Raw genomic sequence first — 23,382 nt, 5'->3', positions numbered from 1 at the left:
CCTCAGCTCTCCGTCCCTTTGGGGCAAAGGAACGTAGCCTTCAGTAAATATCTCAGTGGCCTTGCTGAGTAAGACCAAGTCTGAGATACGTGATGGCAAGTTGAGAAGTACAGGTTTGTCACAAACAATTCAGAACTTCTCCATCGAAGTGGCCATTAATTACCCCCTTTAGACTGGTCACTCTGAGAGGCAAAGGACTTATTCCAAAAGAGCATCCAATTATCACTTACAAGTGGAATTTTAAAAAGTCAAACTCAGAGAAACAGAGACTAGGGTCCTGTTAGCAGGCGCTGGGGGAAATGGGGCGATGTTGGTCAAAACGTATAATTTCCAGTTAGAAGATTAACAAGTTTGAGGATCTAATGTCCAGCATGGTGATTATAACTAATTAAACTGTATCATATCCTTGACTGTTGCTAATAGAGTAGATCCTGAATGTTCTCACCACAAAAAAAGAAATGGAAAACGATGTGATAAGATTGAGGTGGCAGTTAACGCAACGGTGGTAATCGCTTTGTAATACATATGCGTGTCAAAGCAATACCTTCACACCTTAAACCACCTCAAACTTACATGATGTTACATGTCAATTGTATTTCAATCAAGTGAAGAGGGGCTAGAGCATTCATTGCTCAAAAAAATGCCTGTGGAAACTTCCCTTGTAAAATGACCTTTGGAAGCGCTTTTGCAACCTATGCAAACCAGAAAGCCTTGTTTTGGTGTCATCGAGTCCTGTTTTCAACCTAAATCTGTCTACTCATATGTCTCACTGTTGGAACTTAATAACATTTGACTTTTTCCAAACATCAATTCAGCCTTCATAAGACTGTGATGTATCACATGAGAGTATTCAAAGCCTGGGACATTTATTCTGAAGTGTTTTTCTGGTAAGACAACCTCTTTGCCTTCTGGTCATACCTGATGCACTGGACCAAGGTGACTGGTCAGCTTGCATCTACTCAGGGCAACAACTCGTCACTGTAGTGCTCCCAGGGGCTTGGCAGAAGGACCAGGGAAGTCAAAGTGGTCAGGGTAAAGTTTATACTTGGGGCTTGGAGATGCACGTGCCTCCGCCATTGTGCTGGGAGCTCCTGAAGGGATCTGGGTCATCCTTTCCCACTGGGTTCTGTGTTCTCCATCCCCGACTCCCTGGGACAGGGCTCTGCACCCAGGTACAAGGACTAGAAAAAGAACATGCTGGACATGAAGACAGTCAGACATACAATCATTAGGACCTTCCACAGGAGGTCCAGGGAGGACAGCCTCTCAAGCCACCCAAACTCAACACAGTATGTTTATTAACCATCTCAGGAGGAAAAAATAATAATAATCACCCTTTCTGGAGTAACCTCTACCATCCTATGCCTTCCTACTCTGAGCGCATTTAGAATGAACATTAAACTTGGGCCACTTTTTAAAAATTAATAAGAAGGTCTTTATCACCCAGATCTCTGGCCTTCAAATTTGAAATTGTTGACGTCTTTAATTCTTTTCTGTAGACCGTAATGTTTTAAGTGAGAAAACACTCTCTCCACAATTGCTGGAGTGCCTGACAAACTCAGAAAATTCTGCCAAATAGAATATTCTATCCTAATTTTTTTTTATTTTTGAAATGTGTAAATATTTCAGCCCAGAAATGTTCACAAGTAACTATCTTCTAACCTGTTCAGAGTAGCGTTACTCGGCAAATATTTTTAGAAGACAAAAAGAATTGGCAAGTGTTCCTCAAATGTTTCACCAGACTGAGATTCTGCACTATCATAGGTCTTCTCAATTCCATCTAGTTCCAGAAGAGAAAATCAACTTGTTTGTTTAAATATAGAAACTCTATCAAAACATTCTTCCCACAAGGTTGAGATATTCTAAAAATCTCAAAATTAAACCTTCCAGACTGTTTGAGTGCTCATCATTTGATTTGTTTGGTTTTCATTTGCTTCTGTGGAGATAAATAAATTTCAATGTCTTTCTGCTTGCGAGCCTTATTTTCCATTACTGCAATTTACTAAAAGCTTCAAGTGCTGATGTTGTTGGCATTTCATTTAATGAATATTTTGATTAAAGATTTCCAATGAACGTTAAACAAAATGCACTCACATTCGCAGGTTAGTGTTCATGAATGTATACCAATAATAATTATTCTGCCTATTTTTAAAAAGCTTTAATATCATTGTAAAACATTTAGGTTGATGACTCAGCTTTCTTATAAATCATCTTTGTTCATACATATACAGCTTATAAATGTATACTTATGTATGCATGTTTACTATACATACATGTATGTTTACACATATAAATTATGTATAAGTTTGCAATTTAAATATTTGTACAAATTTGTAAATTTATGTATTTGTAAATTTTTACAAGTATAGCTCTCTTTGGATTGGTAGAATATTGTCACTTTTTTGGCCTCAATATTATAAATTATACATGCACCACAGGCACATTTCTACTTCATAGTTTTTTTTTTTTAATTTTGAAATATTTTTACCACAACATGTGATCTACCAAAAATTGTATTCACATTATCACCACAAAAACAAATAATTTTATCTTCAAACTTAAACTGTTTAACTAAGTTTATGATAGCATTCACAATAATGGCAAATGGATTCCCAAAACCTTATTTTGATTCCATGCACTAGATGGGAACAAAATCGAATTATTGGACTTAATTGATTTTGTACTTGAAATATCCAAAGACACTGATATAAAATCTGCATCTTTTAAATGTTTGCAAATTTCTCTTGTTAATAGTGCTAATAAAGTAACAGCTACAAGTTCACTTTTCACACATGCGCAAGAAAACTTGGAATTCAAAATTAGCAAAATTAGTTTAGGACACTGTTTGATCTCAGTGAAAAGTCATGATTCCACAGAGTAATACAAGTATGTGCCTTCTGCAGCGGTGGGCAGTAAATCATTGTCTTTGAGCCCAGTCTTCTTAAACAACTAGTAACTTGAAGAAGATAATCCTGCATCTTCAGCAGACGTATTTCCTGGCTTTCATGTGGTCAGTGATAAGACAAACGTGTCTTAGTCCGTTTAGGTTGCTAAAAGAAAAATACCATAAGTTAGGTAGTTTACAAACAACAGAAATTTATTTCTGAGAGTTCTGGATGCTGAGAATTCCAAGATCAAGGCACCAGCGTGGTCAAATTCCAGTGAGGGCCCTCTTCCTCATTCGCAGCTGCCTGCTCACTGTGTCCTCACATGGTGGAAGGGGCAAGGAAACTTCATGGGGTCTCCCTAAGAATTTTAGGGGGACACGAACATTCAAACTGTAGCACTGTGGTCCCTAAAATGGATAGTAAATGGCAACAAAACATTTGGAACAAGTCTCATGTTCATCAACAACTTTCTCTAAGAAATAAATATCAAGTACTTAATTTTTGTGTCTTTTGTTTTAGTTCATTGCTGCCAAAAATGTTCAAAAATTAAAAAGCAGTGCCAAACAATAAAATAAGTAAATGAGATTTGTACCATAAAATAAATGACAAAAACCACCGAGCAGGGGAAGTCAGGCTATATACTGTACGTCTTTTGCAGAACTGATCAGCCTCTGTCCCCCACAAAAGTCTCATAACTTTCCAATTTTCTCTGTCCAATTGACTCTGTCAACTTGTGCCCTGATTTTTTTGTTGCACTTCACAGGTCACTTCACAGGCCATTGAACAACTGGCTGACACACCAAATGGCCCGGAGGAAGAACGGTGTCAAAAATTTCTACCACCACTACCCAAGACCTGAAGGAAGTAATTGTCCCTAATGCTTCCAAGTGGGTGCATTATTTTTTATCAGGAAGTGCCCTGCGAGCGGTCCTTGAAAGGGAGGTGTTAGTCAAATTGCATCTGTAAAAGATAAGAAGGAAAGGTTATCACCCTCTGCCTTTCAGATTCAACCATGTGTTAAAGTGAGAACAGGGGTTCCTCACACTTCTCAAGGAGACCATGGCAGAAATACACAGTGACGGTCTACCGGACTATCTCAGCTTATTGTAATGTAGCTATTAACAATCGTATTAATAGCTTCTTCAAATACGAAAATTCCAGAATCACATGCTAACCCAGACTGAACACTGGGAGAAAAAAAAGTTCTAGACTGGGACTGTCCCAGGCAAAGTAGAACGTATGGCCACCCTACTCAGTACCCACTTCATGTATTTTATACTGTCTGCTTCCTCCACAGAAAATGTAACATTCCACAGCAATAATCAAATTCCTCAATTTAAAAGAAAACTTCAAATAAGGGGTATTTGTTAAGAATATGCCCAAACTGGGTAAGATGCCCAAGTAGCATTGCACTAATAGAGCTCAAACTTATTTCTCAGCGTCACTGATTAAACTTCTCCACTGAAGGATATCCTTGTATTGGTCTCTAGGGGGAGAAGGTCAAGGTCCCTCTTCACTCTTTCTGAAGGAGAGGAAATGCTTGGCGGCCAGAGCAGATTGCAGACCCACACTGGGCCATATTTTCTAGCTGGGGTGGTGGGCGTCAGGGAGGATACATATCTGTGTACAGTGAAATGCTCTCTCTGGCTCATTTTCCTTTGACATTGATGACTGTGGATTTCATCTCTCCTGGGTGGAAAATTCAAAGATTTAAATTTGGGCTTAACACATGGCACCATTTATGACACTAAACCACACAAAATGCATTTCCCATATGGTCCAATTAAGCTTCCTAAAGTTCTGCACTTTGCCTTGAGGCCAAAGATTCAGTCAAATGATTGACTCAGTCCAACAAAAAACATACTGAGTGATTCTTATATGCCAGACATGTTCCAGATGCCAGGAATTCAACATTGAATAAGACAGTCCTGGTCTTGTTGGAGGAAGCAAGAGTAGAGAAGTTCAGGAAAGTAAATCTCTTCGTATACTTTAAAATGACAAATGCTATGAAAGGGTAACTATAGGGAGCAGGTAAAGTCTATTAGAACTGTGCCTAATCAAAACTTAAAGGATAGGAGAGAATTTCCCAGAAAAAGCGAAATAAGATGAAAAATGTAAAAAGCATTACTCAAATATTGGGATTGGAAATCAAGGGAAAGGTGACATTTCAGGAAGAACTGAACAGCATGTGCAAAACCCCAGGAGTACATGAGACAAGGCATGCTCGAGGAACTGAAAGAAAATCTACCTGGCTTAGGACACAGACGGAGCGGTGAGAAGGGTTTAAAAAAAAAAAAAAAAAAAAGCCCATGGAAGAGACCAGATCATGAAGGACCCCTGTAAGCCTCAGAACTCCTCAAAGGAGGTGGTGTTAGTGATACGTCTGGACACTGCTGCAGAGTCCTAACTGGTCCCCATGTCACCACAGTCCACAGCTAATACACATCAGAGGGAAAGGGAGATGCCAGGGGAGAGCTGGGATTGCTTCTTCTGAAACTTAGTTGAATAATCTCGTGTTTATATCTGTTAATTCCCTCCTCTCCTTTTTTTTTCAGAGCAACTGTTTCGCCATTTTCTAGTCATTAAACCTGACTGTATTTCAGCTAGGTATTTCTTTCTCATCAAAGCACTAGACACCAGGGAACTTCTAAAAACTCCGCTGCTTCAGCCCAGGGAAAGACGTATACGTCTTTGTGTTCACATACCCCCTTTTCCAATCATAATTTAAGGTTCAGTTTTCTTTTTGACCCCAAAATTAAGAAGATTATTCTTTCACCCCTGTGGTTAGTTTTTTGAATTATTGTCAATCTTCTTTCATTTTTAATTTCTAACTTATATTCTACTATGGTAACGGAATGTGGCCTTTATAATTTCTTCTTTGGAAAATTAATTCAGAGTTTCTTGGGTGTGTAGTATTTAATCAAAGCCCTGTGGGTGTTGAAAAGAATGTTTATTCCCTTTTCATTGGCCGTAACATTCAAAGCAAGCATGTCTATTGTGTTATTCAAACCCTCTATATACAAAATTCTATTTGGCCCACATAAAGCATCACTTCCCAAGACTTTCTACAAAGAGTGTGGTTTTGTCAGATATTTTTCATATTTGTAACGGTCTTTGCTTTCTTTCAATGCCAAGTTCAGTGCATGATGGTTGGTGACTATTTTATTCTCTTGGCAAATTTCACCTTTTTCTATCTGTGCTATTTAAATAGTGCTTTACATTTCCTTTAATTATTTTAGCCTTGAATTCTCTTTTGCTGTATATTAATACTGCTGTCCATTTACCTAAATTTTCTCTCACCATCTGTTTATTTTCAACTTTCGTGTGTTATTTTATTCTTGGTGTGTCTCTCACAAAAGAAATCTCTGACTTAAGTTCACCTTCTAACCCTGCCATTTATTTTGTTTTCTTGTTGCTGGTTTTTTTTTTTTTTTTTGCCTTGCCCTCTTAACCTTCACTGGATGGATCAAAATTTTTGTTGTTGCTCCTCTTTTCCCTCTCCCAGTTTGGAAGATCTATAAATCAGTTGGGATTCAGTTCAGCTGCATGAAATAGAAACTCTGAAATAAGCAGCTTAAAGACACGAGCACTTTTTTTTTTCCAAGCCTTTTTTTTCAAAGCCAAAGAAATCTAGAGAAAGTCGATCTATACCAGTTACATCAGGACTAATATCCAGGCTCTACTGGCTTCCGGAATTCAGCCACCTTTCCTCTTTCTGCTCCACCACGCTTAGAACATAACTCCCATTTCTCAAGGTCACAGAGCAGCTGCTCCCGCTTTAGCCATCGTGTACATTTCCAAGCAGTAGGAAGAGAGAAGAGAGGAAGGCACAAAAAGGACAAGGGTCAGCTGAACAAGGTCCTTTTGAGAAGCCTTTCCTGACATTTAACACAGCACTCCATTTACACTGATGTGACCACTACTTACCGCAAGAGCGGCTGGGAAATGTTACCTTTGCACGACACCTTCATAAATGACTTCCAAATTCTATTTCTAAGGAAGAAACCAAGAATGGACACCGAGTAGGCAAGTAACACACTGCCACAACTACATACTATTCTCATTCTACTAGTGAAATATTTACATTTCTAGCAAACTTATTTAGATATTTTTGTTTCAGTATCAACAATTAATATCCATGACTTCTCCCAAAAAACTGAGAACTGCATCATGTATAATTTTATAGTTTACCTCTTTTTCCTATTCAGTCTTCCAAAATTCTGATTAAATTATCTATAATTTTATTTCAGATATTGTACATTTTTGTTGTTAAATATATAATAGGTAGTAATGTATTATTTTATATATAATTCTATATAGTTAGATATTATATGTTTTAAAATATACATATATAATAATACAATAATTGTCACCTAATAGAAACCATATATTTCAGGAATCATCTCTTAACAATTGTATTAAACGCAGTGATTACAAGAATTTTTTACATTTGATAATATGTTCTGTTGGTTTCTCTGCTTACCAATCTTTCTTGTATATCAGGTTCTCCTTTCTTGAAATTGTATTGTTTATAGACCAATGTTTTTCAAAAAAGGAGCATGAGTGACATACTTTCATAGCTCTTTATGTTGCCCTCACAATATCTAACTGGCTACCGAACCCCAGCGTAAAATGGTGAAAGGCTCTGACCCACTGGCCGTTAGCTTTCTGGGTAGCAGGTAGGACCCGGGTGCTAGTCTGATTTGCTTTCCTTTGTGAGTGACTCTACAGGATGGGGATGTTGACAGAAAGGTTTCTTATTAAGGTATGTGGATGTTATGGAAATAGAGTCAAAAGGCAAGTCAGTGTCCCTCCTGAGGAACAACCCTCCCTTTCTTTTCTCCTCTGTGACCATCTGAAGGCCCAGAGTTACCGCAGGTCCTGGTTCACTCCTCTCTGTTTGCTCACTCCAGGGCAAACCGTTCAGCCAGTCACTCTGTAAACATGAGGAGGGGAAAGGGAATGACTAGCCCGGCTATTCCGGGAACCGTCATTTGCTTATCTGTCTTTGTGATTACCCCCCTTGATCAGTTTCTCCTCAAGCCTATTGATGCCTGGGTTCAAGGCTCTCCGGGGTTCCTGGGGGAAGAGCAGGCCTTGTTTCTGCAGTAGACTTGTCCTGCTTCTATTTCTACTTTGAGTTCCTCCATCACTTGGTCCCAGAAGTTTTCTTTTTCTTTTAGCTTTTTGATTGGAAAAGTATTTGGTAAATAAAGTAAATATTCAACAAATATTTATTGAGTTCCTTTTCTGGGCCCTGGAGAGACAGCAGGGAACTTTCCCAGATTGAAGGAGGATAAAGAGATATGAAGACCAAATATCATGCGTGATCCTAGACTCAACTCTGGAAAGAAAGTCAAAGTAGAAAAAAGAAGATTTTGTCGTTGTTGTTGCTGTTGTTTTGTTGTTTGTTTTGCTGCAAGGGGTGTGATTGGGACAATTGGCATTATTGAATGTGGATTCGATGGTAGTATTTTGTCAGTGTTAATTTTCTGGTTTTGATGGGCATATTGTGGTTATTTAGATTAATGTCTTGATATTTAGGAAATATACACTGTATATTTAAAAGTAATTGGGTTTCATGTCTCAAATGACTGAAAATAATAAAAGTAAGTGAGAGAATAAGGCAAATGTGGTAAATTACTAACAATTGGGAAATCTGGGTGAGGGTATACAGTTTTTGGTTGTTTACGTGACTTTTATTGAAGTTTGAAAGTATTTCAAAATAAAAAGTTGACCTCTTTTTAAAGAATGTGATGAAGGATGATCAAGATAATATCTTTCCTGCTGATAAGTCTGGTAGTGGAGGATAAAGCTCATATCTACATGAAAGAAACTTTCTACCACTGGATCTCAGAATGAAATACAGTTGCCCACATGCTCACAGACAGCACGGGGCCACCACGGGCCATCCCGCTCAGGAGGCCCCCGGCTTGGAGAAGGACAGCAGGACACGTGCTCTCCAAGGGCAGGTTGGGTCCCAAGGGAAAGTCAAGAACAAGGCGCTCGGCCAACCACACCTACCCAATCTCTTCTTCCAAACTCCCCACTCATTTTAAGTCACTTCTGTTGGGGTGAAGAGAGACCATGAGTATGTTATGCTTGGAGTTTTCCTAACATGGAAAGAACCATTCTGAATGGAGGAAAACTGCTCACTCTTCCAACAGCATATAGTATACAAAACGTTAGTAATGAAAATATTTTAAGTGAACGTATCACTTGAACCAGCAATTCGACTTCTAAGAGTCTATCCTTCAAAAATATTCACACATGTACACCTCAGCAATATTAATGTAGGGGGAAATTAAAACCAAGCCCAGAAACCTATCAACAGGGAAGTGGCTAAATAAAAGAGAGTACATTCATTCTTTGAAATACGAGGCTGCCGTTATTTTAAGTGAGATACGGTGATATGTACTAATAACATGAGGAAGATATAAAAACGAGAAGTCAAATCATTAAGACACCCAACTGTAAATATGATCCTATTCTTAATTTTTAAATCTATACTTAAGTTGGTGGTAAAAGATTTGGAAGGATACATAGAAAATTAAAATGGCTTCGTCTAGGGAAGAGAGAAGAATTTCAATGGTAAACAGGAACTTTCACTTTTCCATGTTTTCTGAATGTTGGGGGGCAGGGGGTGGTAATTAGGTTTATTTATTTCTTTTTAATAGCAGTACGGGGGATTGAACCCGGGACCTTGTGCATGCTAACCACACACTCTACCACCGAGCTATACCCTCCCCTCCATATTTTCTGAATTTTTATATGAACATATACTGCCTTTGAATCTTTAAGTAATTAAAATGGAAAATATATTCCATTAAGATAAGCATATGGATGTAGAGTTATTAACATTGAAAAATAGTACAATATAGTGTCCTTTCAGAAAAGCAGTATATATATCACATGACAATATTCTTTTGAGTGTATCTGTGTCCTATGTATGTAACTGGCTGTTTTAATGGGACCTTTTTGAATCCTGTTTTGGCAAAAGCCCCCAAAAAGAAAAAACCGTATGTGGGATCTGCTACATCTAAGGGTACCAGCACGAGACTACACCCATGCTAGTTGCGTGGGACTTGTTTTCCCACATCTCTATTCCAACCCTGGGAGAGTCAGCTGCAGCCTCATGGACAGAGAAGGGGTAAAAGAACAGGTGGTAAAGGAGGCTGAAATGGTCCAAGCCCACCTCCCTGACTACGTGCTTCCGAGCCAGAATCATCCATAAGGGAAGGGAAAGATTTTAGATGGATTAAGGTTTAGAGTTTTCTTATTAAACTCGGCTTTTTATTTAATGACAGTGTTTGGAAAAGGTATAAACACTGTTTGCAGTTTCATCCAAGGGTGGAAAGAATGGTTTTACAGAGCAGGTTTCCAAAGACGGTGGTAAGAAAAATATTGTCTTCTTTCCTCGTACCAAGTCCAGCTCACTTAAAGAACATATAGACACACTGGCAGTGATTCCGCGGCTGCACTGGCTCATATGGCTCTGCATGGTTACCCTTGGTTCCGAGGCGAGGATCCCTCCTCAGGCTCAGCTTCATCACACATATGTAAGTACACCACTGCCTGCCCAGGGGGGGCTTCAGAAGAGTCCAGGATGGTTGTAGACACTTGCCTCCAGCATCAGTGGAGGGGAAGGTCCACATTGAAGCACTGGCTCAGCACTGAGTTCTGAGGCTGCTTCCAGGTCCTCAACATGGAATCCAAGGACTCTGATCCCTCCTCTTCTCCAACTCCACTCACCCCCTCCTTCTCCTCCAGCCCTGCCCTGTCTGGTCTTCTACAGAGGAAACCCTAGCTCAGTAAGCATGTAACTGTATCTCAGCTTGAATTTAAGCTTAGATTTAAATATTTGCATCTGCTTCAGTGTGGACTAGGGGAAGGGGAGAAACAGAGCTAGTCCTTGAGGTAGTGGTAAGAGAACAAGAGGAGAGAAAACCCTACTGTATCTACATGCATATATATCCCCCTAAAGTGAGACGTTTAATAACAGCTATCTCTCAATGGTAACATTACAAGTGATTTTTTTCATTCTTATTCTTTTTTCTCCTTTTGACTGTTATACATATTTTTTTATTCTTCTAAAATTACCATGATGTATATATATGTATAGAAATTTATACTGAAACATACCTGGATGTGTAAGCAAGGAAAAATTAACAGTGTTAATCTTCAGGATTTTTCATCAGCATTTAAATATAGTCAAGCCTCCACCTGCACCACAATGTTCACAACAGCACTATTTACAACAGCCAAGGCATGGAAACAACCTAAATGTCCATCAGCAGATGACTGGATAAAGAAGATGTGGTATATATATGTACAATGGAATACTACTAAGCTATAAAAAAGAATAAAATAATTTGCAGCAACATGGATGGACCTGGAGATCGTCATTCTAAGTGAAGTAAGCCAGAAAGAGAAATAAAAATATCATATGATATCACTTATATGTGGACTCTAAAAAAAAAAAAAAGACAGAAACTTATTTACAAAACAGAAACAGACTCACAGACGTAGAGAACAAACTTATGGTTACCAGGGGGTCATTGGGGTGGGAAGGGATAAATTGAGAGTTTGGGATTTGCAGATACTAACTACTATATGTAAAATAGATAAACAACAAATTTCTACTGTATAGTACAGGGAACTAAATTCAGTATCTTGTAGTAACCTGTAATGAAAAAGAATATGTATATGTATATGTAAAACGGAAACATTATGCTGAATACCAGAAATTGACACGACGTCGTAAACTGACTATACTTCAATTAAAAAGAATGCAAATATAAATAAATAAATAAAATCAAACCTCTCTTATCTTGGAGAAAACCCTCCCTCAACACCATATCCCTGCCCACTGAGATCTGTCACCAACCAGGCCAAATTCTTGAAAGTATTTCTACTCTCTGTCCTCACTTCTTCATTTCCCATTGACCCCTTTATCACCTCACCAGGAGAACCAGCCTCTAATCTCCCTTCTTGGCTAAACATCATAGGTCAGATGTCGTCTCACGGTGACTACTGCAGCCACAGATGAGGAGGTCCAGGGAGGCCAAACCATCTACTGAACGTGACTGAGGACATTGCCCTCACCAGATACACCCTTTCAGTCAGGGAATTCTGTACCCTTTCAATCAGGACTAAGAACTAATTTTTTGCTTCAATGTCATAAGATTGAGATTATTAGTTTTGCTTTCAGAAAATCCATTGGGAGAAACAGTCAAGCCACAAGGTCCAAAGTGGGGAGAACAAGTTAAATCAAAAGGCTATGAATTAAGGGGAGAGAGTATAGCTCAGTGGTAGAGCGTATGCTTAGCATTCTAAGCATGAGGTCCTGGGTTCAATCCCCAGTACCTCCTCTCAAAATAAACACACCTAATTACTTCCCCCCAACCAAAATAAAATAATTAAATGATACCGTAACAAATAAAATATTTTTAAATGAAAAAATTTTTTAAAGGCTATGAATTAATCCCTGAATAGTTGGGCAGGAGCTAGAAGAATGTGCATTAAAATATAAGCATCTTTTAAGGCAAATGAGCCAAAACAGCCTTGTATCCAAATTAAGAATAAGACAGACAGACATTGAGAGAGGAAGCACAGTGGAGAGGTTAAAGTGTGGACTCTGGAGACAGGCAAACAGATTCAAATGCCATCTACACCACTTACCAATCTGAACAAATTGCATGACAGCTCTTGCTTTAATTTCTTTATTTGTAAAAACATACAGATGTTGACAGGACAAGATAAGAAAATAAATTTAAAACTGCCAGCACAGTATCTGATACATACTAATATTGCTTTCGTCATCACTATACTGCCAGCCCAAAATCTCTCCTGAGTCCCATACTTATGTATTGAATTGCTTAATAAAACCTTGGATAACACGCAGCCAACTCAATACAACATTCTGGAAACCAAACTCATTATTTCAGTCCACTCCCAGCCTATGGTTCCTCCAGTGCTCAGTAAATATTTTTAACAAGGATTTTGTTCTCTTCACTTTGCTTATCCAAATTTTCAAATATTATAATGAACTGATATAATGAAAAATAGTGAATACGTTTGCTTCTAAAAAGGAAACTAGTCGGCAAAATCAAAGTCATAAAAGAAATAATAAATTAGGATTAAAGGGCTTTTTTTCTGAAGGAGTGTTAGAGCAGAATCCAGATAAATGGACGTAAGAGTAAAAGGAGAGGTAAGGAATAGAATAAAAACATGGAGACATTTGGGTAAAAGGTTAAAAAGTGACCGAGCCTGTAGAGGGGAGCACAGGATTAAAAGAGAGATTTCTCTACAAAGAAGGAATAAAATAATGTTTGTGGGCTGGGGAAAATGCCAGGAGAAGAATAAGGTCAAGATGCTGCAGAAAAATGTGGAAATAAAATCAAGGCTTTAGGAATAATGCTTTATCCTCTGAGATTGTGGGGCAGGGGGAAGGGTATTGCGACTGAAGGTGGGGGAGAAAGAGGAAACATGGGGACAGATGCCACGATGTATGTACGTATGTGTGGGAAGTTGGGAAACATTATTTCCCAATATTTGGGCATCATATGGATAATGAAACGACCTCAGAGGAATACAGATGAAGACTCTGAACAAAATGCCAAAGATTTTGATGAACCTGAGAAACCCAAGAAATCGGTGGATAAACAACTCAAACGCTAAATGAACTCTGAGTCCTAACCAGAACACCAGATGGCTGGGTAGAAGTTGGGTCTGGAAATGTGTTCTCCTCTTGTCAGATGACTTCCTCCTTCCAAAACACCAGACTCTGCTGGATAAAAAAAATCTAATTACCAGTCTCTGGCATTAGCTGAAATAGAGAAAGAAGAAACAGACCTGTGTTCAGTAGATCAAGATCTCTGAGATGAGAGCGTGGACTTGATCATCCATATAGATAGTAAAGTCAAGATGCAGGAAAGTAATACTCCGGGTGGGAGGAAGGCTGTGAGCAGGGCAGCCTAGGCATGACTGGGGTTCCCAGAATTCTGCCCTGCCTGCCCTGCCTTCCTTCCTGACTGACTAGCTGCTGTCCCAGCAAAACCCTGCAGAAAATATCCTGAAATATAAGACTGGGCAAAGGATCAGGACCTCATGCTCCAGTCCTCCACCACAACTCCGATGGAATAGGCTCTGTCCCCATTGGTGGAGTTTTCCCAGCCTGTTCATTTCTCCCACTCCAATTGTCCTCTAATTGGCTGCTGTGACATCCAATAAATTCCAACTTGAAGTGAACAGAACTGTACTGAGCTGGATCTGGGTCCCTCTGATGAGCTCCTAGGTTTTCACACAGACTGTAACACAGGGAGTCTTGAATAATACTTGGATTTAAGGGTAACAATAAATTCCACCCTATTCCACCCTCTCCTCCCCACCATGTGCCAGATCAACTGAGAAACTGACAGAGGAGTAAGGCAGTCCCAAAGGAAGGCGGCTGTTGAAGGGAAATTGTAGCTCTATGGTCCGGGAGGCACTGGGGAGAGGGCAAACAGGTGAGGACAGGGTGTGTCAGCCCTGTTTCCTGACCTCAAGACACAGGAGACTGTGCGGGGAGGATGAGCGGCTTCATCTCCAGAGGGCTTAGACGGAATAGAGCAAATATTTTTCACCATCAGCGTCCACAAACAGGTAGGGGGCACGTCCTATGGTCAAGGTGTGTCACCGAGTGCTTAAATGGTTTATCTCACTTCATTCTCACAACAAAGCACGAAGCAGATACTACCACACTGTCTACCCTGAGTGAGAAAGAAATGAAAATTTAGAGATGAAGAACTTCCCTGCAGTCATATGTCTACTGAATGATGGGACCAAGACTCACGCCCGACGCTTTCTCTCATTTAATTTTCACAGCCACTCCGACAGGAAGGTGTGTCATCTTACTCTTAGAAATGAAGAAACAGACTCAGAGAAGCTAAGTCGCGGTCTAAGTCACAGAGGAGAGGAGACCTCACACCGAGCCTGTCAGCAGAGCCCAAAGTGGTCACACAGCGCCCCCTGCTGCCTGCTCTGTCGCCCGAAGGTAGCAGGTGTCAGTTAAAGCCGGGAAGTGGAAGAAAGTTCCAGAGAAAGGTTCAGCTGTAGAAGAGATTCTTGGTGACAAAATCTGGTGTCAGGAGAGGGTGAAGGAGGGCACCGAGAAGAAGTCTGGTAAATGAGGAGTTGGGAGATGTAAGTAAAAACAGGTTACAGGGGGAAAATGGGAGGGGAGGGATAAATTAGGAGTTTGGGATTTGCAGATATACACTGCTATATATAAAATAGATAAACAACAAGGTCTTACTGTACAGCACAAGGAACTATATTTAATATCTTGTAATAGCCTATAATGAAAAAAGAATATGAGATGGAATATATATGTGTGTGTGTGTGTGTGTGTATAACTGACTCACCATGCTGTACACGAGAAACTAACACAACACTGGAAATCGACTATACTTCAATTAAAACTTAAAATTAAAAATTTAAAAAAAAATCACCTGCCAAACCAGAAAATATTTCCACAAAAGTAGAAGACAAGGAAACACTTGTATTATTAAATAAGCATTAAATCAGAATGTGGTGCATATCACAGGCCACTCACTAAAGAGACTGCAAAGACAGAAAAGAAATCTCACCCTTACATAGCCAAGTACATGTGACTTGCATACATGGTCTCCAGATAAATGATAGCCAGTCCTCAAGTAAGAGGACTTGACAGCACCACTTGTCACACGTAGTTCAGCCTAAATTCATGTGGTAATTGGAGTGGTCATGCATGTGAGCTAATTGCCTTTATCCAAAGGAAAATACACTTGTCTTATCTTTATGACAGGAGGTAGTTTTGCTACTGGGAGCCGGGCACCTGAATTAGACTCCCAGCCTCCACTGGGACCGGCAGGTAGGGATGCTCTGGTCCTTGACTACATTTCAAAGCAATGGCTCCCAGGCCCTGAGAAAGATATCCCGTTACTGTAAAGCCTACAGGAGGCTTTTTGAAAGATTTACCTCTTAAAGGAGCAGAGAAAGGATTTACTGTTTCAAGTTTTCTAAAGTAAATGCTCTAAGAAAAGGGAGGAGGGGTACGGCATATGGAAGAGAAAGTTTACGTAGACTGAGAAAAGAGGGAAACATGGATGCGTTAGCAAGACTGCTCCTTGAGCTGTTGCTGTGAGTTGTGGGTTCTCAGTGATACTTTAGTCCGGAGTCATTTTGTGTCCTGTAAGTCTGTCTCTCCCAGGAATGTGAGGCGGGTCTGCCAGTGGTGTTACACACAGATTCAGATACAAGTTACACAGGCAGGTAAGGTACACACAGGCACACAGGTAACTGTTCTATACACAGTGAGCACTGATCATTGTCAGCTGCTCCTCAGAAACCCTAGAGAAAAGGGAGAAATCACAGGATTCATTTTTAAGCACCACCACCCTTCCAAAGGAAGGTGCTATCATCACCCACTTCAATTACCAAGGTCTTTACTTCCATTATTAAAAATAGGGAAATGTGTCTCTTAAACCCACGTTCTGTTCCATCTAGCACTGTCCCCCTGGGGGTTGGGAGGCAGCACCTCACCCTCAGTGGGATGATTCACCCGTCCCACAATGGACATGAACGGGCATGGACATGCATCCTTTAAGCCCCAGCAGAATATCCTTCCAGGAAGCCCTGAGATGGAGTGTATTCTAGACCTATGTCATATAAAACAAGGCAAAGTTTCCCTGCCTGGGCTACCCAGATCCCTAGTGGACATGAGGGTGATAATGTGGACCCTCTAACTATTTGCAGTCTTTCAGTGACTCTAATAATCATTACACATGCAACTAATAAGGATACACAGGAAAAACATAAAATATCACCCCTTTTATTTTTAATTATATAAAATCAATGTGCCAACCCTAATTAGCTTATGCTAAAGTTACATGTGTCTTACACAAATACTAGAATTGATTATTACTTAGGTAATGGGATGCTTAGGAACACAGCACTTAAGATTTCACTAGTCCCTTCTGTATCTAAAGAGAGGGGGTCACCTCTGAGCAGATTTTCATTATTATGGTAGGAAGCACAAAATAGTTACCTTAATCGTACAGTTACAAGGTGGGTAGGTACCCTCTCTCCTGGGGAAATGGTACCATCAGACCTTTTATATGTGACCAGACAAGGCTAGTTTATTTAAGATCCTCAACATCTAGAGAAAATCCCTGGGGTGAAATACACAGAGTCCAACAAGGCTTCTAAGAGGAAAGGGATCAAGACTCTGAGCTCGTCCCCCTTGGGACTAACCAGTAACACAGACACCTCTCGTTGTCTGGATTATCCCAATGGGGTCTGTTGACAGAAAAGGACACAAGGGGCCCCCAAAAGGGAGTTCACTACACAGGCCCAGGGTGGCATGTTAGGGGAGCTGGCTCCAGCTCGACACGTGGCTGTGATCAAAAAAGTCGATTAACTCAGGAACTCTGGCCTGGTGCAGGGTTTTTGGAACAAGGACAGGACACGAGGTCAACAGAAAGAGCCATGATTCTGCACCTGATCGGGCCTGGCACTGCTGTCATGCTGGCTGTTCATCGTTCTCTACACTCACTGCCAAATTACATACGGTGTGTCCTTGCCTGAAGTTGAGACTAAGAAGCTTAGAGCTTCCCAGAGAGCCGAGAGGAAGGAGAGCAGTGCCAGAGACCACAAACTCTTAAGGAAATCAGTAGAGGGAACCCAGTCCTAAGCTCCAAAGCCAGAGGCCCTCAGAGAAGATGGGGGTCTCCACGAATTAAGCAGGTAACGAAAGACCCCAGTTTCACTCACTTAGCGAGCCCAAGAGACTGATCACCTAAGTGGTAATGGCTAGACCAGGCAGATTTCTGAATCAATTTGGATTATGAAAGAAGAAAGATGTACTACTGTGGAAAGAGCCAGAACTCAGAATCAGCCAATCTAAGGTTTAGTGCCAACTTTGTAATTCATTAGCTAGATGACCTGGGAGGGTTATTCTAGGCAAAAGGAGCAGCCAAACAAAGTTATGGTGGCAAAAAGAGCACCGAGCAGTCAGTGCTCAGAATGGGGATACAAAAGGGTACCCAGGGCCTGGAGAATGGGAAACAGAACTTTCTAGAAAAGGATTACTTTTCTTTGAAACTTTTTATTGCAAAATACAGATACAGAAAACCACTCAAACTAAATGTGTATTTTTAATACCCATATACCCCACCACCCACGTCACAGAATTTTACCAACCACTGTAGAAGCCTGTCTAAGTGTCCCATCCCATTCACAACTGCCTTCCTCCCGACAAAAGTAACCATTCTCTTGATGTTTATAGTAATATTTCCCTTGTGTTTGTTTATGATTTTATCACCCAAGAGTGCATCCCTGTCCACTCTAAGTTTAAAACTTCTTTTTAAAATTTTTGTAATGTTTTTAAGTCCCTTTTAATCTAAAGGTTCCCCCTTCATCCTTTTATTTTCCTTTCAGTGTCTGTATGGAAGATAAACCTTTGACTTGTAGATAGATATTTGTATAGTTTTCTGATGGTCTAGACTTGGGTTGATTCCATATTTATGATTCAATCCAACATATTTCTCTCCTCTGTATTTTCAGCAAACTGACAATTGAATCCAGAGCCTTGGTCAGACTGATGTTGGACCCTTTTAGTAAGACTATCCAGGTGGTGTTGTGTGTTTCACCAAGAGTCAGATGATATCTGATTCTTTCTTTTGAGTGTGTGACATTAGCAGTTATAGCTCAGTGGAGGAGCACATGTTTAACATACACAAGGTCCTGGGTTCAATCCCCAGTACCGCCTCTAAAAATAAATAAATAAGTAAACCTAATTACCTCCTCCCCCCAAAATTAAAAAAGAACACTCCCTCACACCATACACAAAAATAAATTCAAAATGGCTTAAAGGCTCAAACATAAGACAAGACACCATAAACCTCCTAGAAGAGAACATATGCCAAACATTCTCTGATATAAATCATAGCAATGTTCTAGGGCCGTCTACCAAAGCAATAGAAATAAAAGCAAAAATAAATACATGGGGCCCAATTAAACATATAAGATTTGCACAGCAAAAGATACTATAAACGAAAGGACAACCTACGGAAGGTAGAAAATATTTGCAAACAATGTGACTGACAAGGGCTTAATTTCCAGAGTATACAAACAGCTCATACAACTCAATGACCATTAAAAAAAAACCAAAACAAAAACAAAAACCCATCAAACAAATGGGCAGAAGACCTAAATAGGCACATGAAAAAAATGCTTAACATCACTAATTGTCAGAGAAATTCAAGTCAAAACTACAATGAGGTATCACCTCACACCAGTCAGAATGGCCATCATTGAAAAGTCCACAAACAATAAATGCTGGAGACGGTGTGGAGAAAAGGGAACCTTCCTACACTGTTGGTGGGAATGTAGTTTGGTGCAGCCATTATGGAAAACAGCATGGAGATTCCTCAAAAAACTAAAAATAGACTTACCATATGATCCAGCAATCTCACTCCTGGGTATATATCCAGAGGGAACCCTAATTTGAAAAGATGCATGCACCCCAATGTTCATAGTAGCACTATTTACAATAACCAAAACATGGAAGCAACCTAAATGTCCATCAACAGACAACTGGATAAAGGAGCTGTGGCACATATATATATAGTGGAATATTATTCAGCCATGAAAAGAAGAAAATAATGCCATTTGCAGCAACATGGATGGACCTGGAGATCATCATTTTAAGTGAAGTAAGTTAGAAAGAGAAAGAAAAATGCCATGTGATATCACTCATATGTGGAATCTTAAAAAATGACACAAATGAATTTATTTACAAAACAGAAACAGACTCACAGACATAGAAAACAAACTTATGGTTACCAGGAGGAAAGGGGGTGGGGAGGGAAAATTTGGAGTTTGGGGTTTGCAGATACTAACTACTATATATACAATAGATAAACAACAAGGTCCTGCTGTACAGCACAGGGAGCTATGTCCAATACCTTGTAATAGCCTATAAATGAAAGAGAATATGAGAAGGAATATATAAATAACTGAGTCACTATGCTGTACACCAGAAATTAACACAACATTGTAAATTGACTATACTTCAATAAAAAAAATTTTTAAAGAATAAAACAAGACTATCTGTTTTCCCCATGTTGGTTTATATTGTACTAGAGGTCCTAGCCATTGCAAAAGTACAAGGAAAAAATGTAAGACTTAGAAATGAAACTGTCATTATTCCCACACAACAAGATTACAACAAAATTGTATGTGCAGAAAACTCCAAAGAACTTGCAGTCAGACTATTAGGTAATTTAAGCAAGGTCACTGGATATAAGGTCGACTAGAAAAATCAGTTGTATTTCAACACACAAAGAATGAACAATTAGAAAATGAAACTTTTAAAACCGCATTTACAATAGCATGAAAAAGTCAAATTGTGGAAATAAATCTAAAAATTTTTCTATACAGAAGCTACAAACCATTATTGTTAATATAATATTACTAATTAACAATTATTAATAAATGAAGGGACAGATCATGTTCATGATGGAAAGACTCACCATTTTAAAGATCTCTGTTATCTCCAGATTAATCTGTAGATTCAATGTTATCCCAATAAAAACCCCAGCAACTTTCTTTTTTAAGGAATATAGAAAGAATCCTAGCTCTTAAAAGCACAGGATGATGGAACTGCCCCATCATTACTTATTTATATTATCCTACATTGTACAACAACAGTCTGAAAGTGACAATATTACTGCTACCACCTCCAACACTCAGAATCGTTTTTTAAGTTGTCTATGCACGCTCCTCATTCCAGTAACCCTCTATCTTAATTGACTGGATATATAACCATTTTATGTGATACCTTTATTTTTAACTCTCACTGAGTTTCATTTCTACAAGTAATTATATTTTCAATGCATAAGGAATGGTGGCGTCTTCTGTCGTCTACACATAGTGTTAAAAAATATATATATATGGCGGCTCATTTTCTGAGATTTCCCAACTCTATTCCCCTACGCCACCCTTACCTTCTCTTCTCTATCTTTTGTCTCTTTTTGTCCTATCCTGCTCGACTTTTATTCCACTCCCAGGAGTTTCTCCCTAGAAGGGAGCCTGGATAATTTCATGTCAACAGATCCAAGGGGTTTGCTCCAGCCAGCCAGCCCCTCAGACTCACCATGGGCCCCTGGTACCCATCCATGAGCAGAGGGAGGAAAACCCTTCCCGTCGTCAGCTGCTGTTCTCAGGTTGGTCTGCAGTTCCTTCCAGGGAATAGCTGCTGGGTATTTGGGGGTGGTTTTCTGCTCTTGAGTTTGCAGGGTTTCCCATCTCTTGTCTCTGCTCTCTCCCTTCTAGACAACAATAACACCCTCTCGTGTCAGAAGGTGACCTGCTTCTGAATAGCACAGGGAACGATACTCAATACCTTGCAATGGCCTATAATGAAAAAGAATATGAAAAGGAATCTATGTATGTATAAATGAATCACTATGCTGTAACCCAGAAATTGGCACAACATTGTAAATCGACTATACATCAATATAAACAAACAAACAAACAAACAAATAAGAATTAAAATCGCATGGATTCCTAGCTTTAAGGGAAAAAAAAGGTGACTTGCCCTATCCCCTTGTACTTTGGAGTTTATGAGGATACTGTCACCTCGTTCTATTGTAAAGAAGTTCATGAGCTTGGGATTTTGCCATCTAGTTACTGTCTTTAAGTGGGAATTCAGAAAAATTCTAAATCTGTGCCACCAATGCTCCACGGTCTCAGAATCTCCTAAAAAGGAGTTAGTTTAAAAAAAAAAAAAGTCTTAATGCCACACAAAGGAGTTTAGACTTCATCCTGCATGTAATCAGCTGACAAGGATTTTTAAAGTAAAAGCTGGCGTGATGATGCTTTTCAAAAAGCTCCTTCTGGCAGAGCCCTGGGGGAGAGAAAGACTGGAGGCAAGGATATCAGTTAGGAGGTTACTGCCGTGGTACATACGAGAGTTATAGCAGCCTGGACTTAGGAAGTGACAATGACGAGAGATGGAATTTAGAGAATCGCTATGTCGGTGCCTCCAACAATATGACATGCATATTGCTTGCATGTGTTCCTTCCTAGGAAGTGTATACCCTTTATTTTCAGGCATTTCTACCAACAACAGCAACAAAAAGGTGGTTTTTTTAATTGAAGAAAAATATATCCCTTTGTAAATAATCAAGCCACAGTTAAACAGTTACCCGTCCAGACTCACCTCCCACTGGCCTCCATCACCCTTTCTGTATTTTGAGATAATACCTTCTCATGACCTCTACCACCAGTCCCCAGTAAGCCCGCTCTCAGCCCCCACGGCAGGAATCACCTGCCGCCTCCCCCTGAAGTCAGCTGTATCCTCTGTCTGGTCCACGAAGCCGCCTCACTCCTCTTGATTTTTCCTTCTTGTGCCTGGTGCCTATACTCAGCACATCACAGACCACCTCTGAAGGACATCGTTTCACCTTCCCTCCACACTGCTCACCGGCAAGCTCCCTAAAAGCTGGTAACAGTCCACTGGTGTACACCCCGTGGTGCTCAAAGAAAAGAATACATAACCCAAACAGCCTTGGGGGTGAGTGGCGCAGACCGCAGAGCACAGGCCAGAACCCCACCCTCCTTCACATCAGGCCTGAGCCCCAGAACCACCTGGAGAGGAGGACGTGTCCCCACGACCCCATGTCCTGCAGGACTTCCGTCCCTTGGTTACCCTCCCACCAGAGACAGCAGGACAGCCCCACCTTCCTCTGGTGCCTGGTCCTGGTCTCAGACTCACTGACCCTCTGTCTCCTTCTCAAAGATATTCTTGAAGTTGAATGGAGCTTCCTGGGACTTAGTCAAATAAAGAACAGAGCGTGCACACAACCAGAATGGTGATTCGAGACTGCTGCGCAGGGCTCAGCGCTGCCTGCTTCCATGTCTCGCCACTTGGAAGCAACAGGCCTTAGAGTGAGACCTCAGTATCCCCACCAGGCTGGAGAGAGACCCATAACCAGCTGGGGTAGGAGTGCCTCTCCTTTGTCCAGAGAAGTGGGAACTGAGAAGAGATTTTGGTTTCTTTCCATCATTCATTTGACAAACACGCCAAGTACCTTCTGTGTACAAGGCATTGTGAAATTACAAAATTGAAACAAGCAGGGGCTGGACTGGGCTGGAGGAGGGAGAGTCTGGTTAAAAGGCAGGGATGGCCTGAGATGACCTCTGGAGGGAATGGAAGGCTGTGGGGACCATCAGGCTGCTCCCATAGCGCCCTGTGCTGTCTGCATTTGCTGTGGCCGTTGGGTCAGTGGATCGGGGGGATGTGCCTCCCCCAATCCACTTCCATCCTCCTTCAGGGGAGGGCAGCCTCCCCGGGACCTGGGAGCAGCAGAAAACACACAAAGCTGGTAGGAAACTCTTCTTAATCCAGCGCTTCTCTCAGACAGAAGTGTCCTGGGCCTGGGGGAAGAGAGGCTGCGGGGCGAGGGTG

General features: G+C 40.4%; 1 long non-coding RNA gene across 1 annotated transcript; it reads right to left on the bottom strand.

The window, feature by feature from the left end:
- Positions 1-2,021: 2,021 nt before the first annotated feature.
- Positions 2,022-22,919, bottom strand: LOC116667606. Its single transcript, XR_004324520.1, has 3 exons — positions 22,655-22,919; positions 21,067-21,326; positions 2,022-3,050 (listed from the first exon to the last, which is right to left on the bottom strand). It is a non-coding gene; the product is annotated as an uncharacterized LOC116667606 (long non-coding RNA).
- Between the last annotated feature and the right edge of the window lie 463 nt (positions 22,920-23,382).

Source organism: Camelus ferus, chromosome 12 (genome assembly GCF_009834535.1).
Source record: "Camelus ferus isolate YT-003-E chromosome 12, BCGSAC_Cfer_1.0, whole genome shotgun sequence".
NCBI classification, from domain to species: domain Eukaryota; kingdom Metazoa; phylum Chordata; class Mammalia; order Artiodactyla; family Camelidae; genus Camelus; species Camelus ferus.
This window is presented reverse-complemented; position numbering and strand designations above follow the sequence as displayed.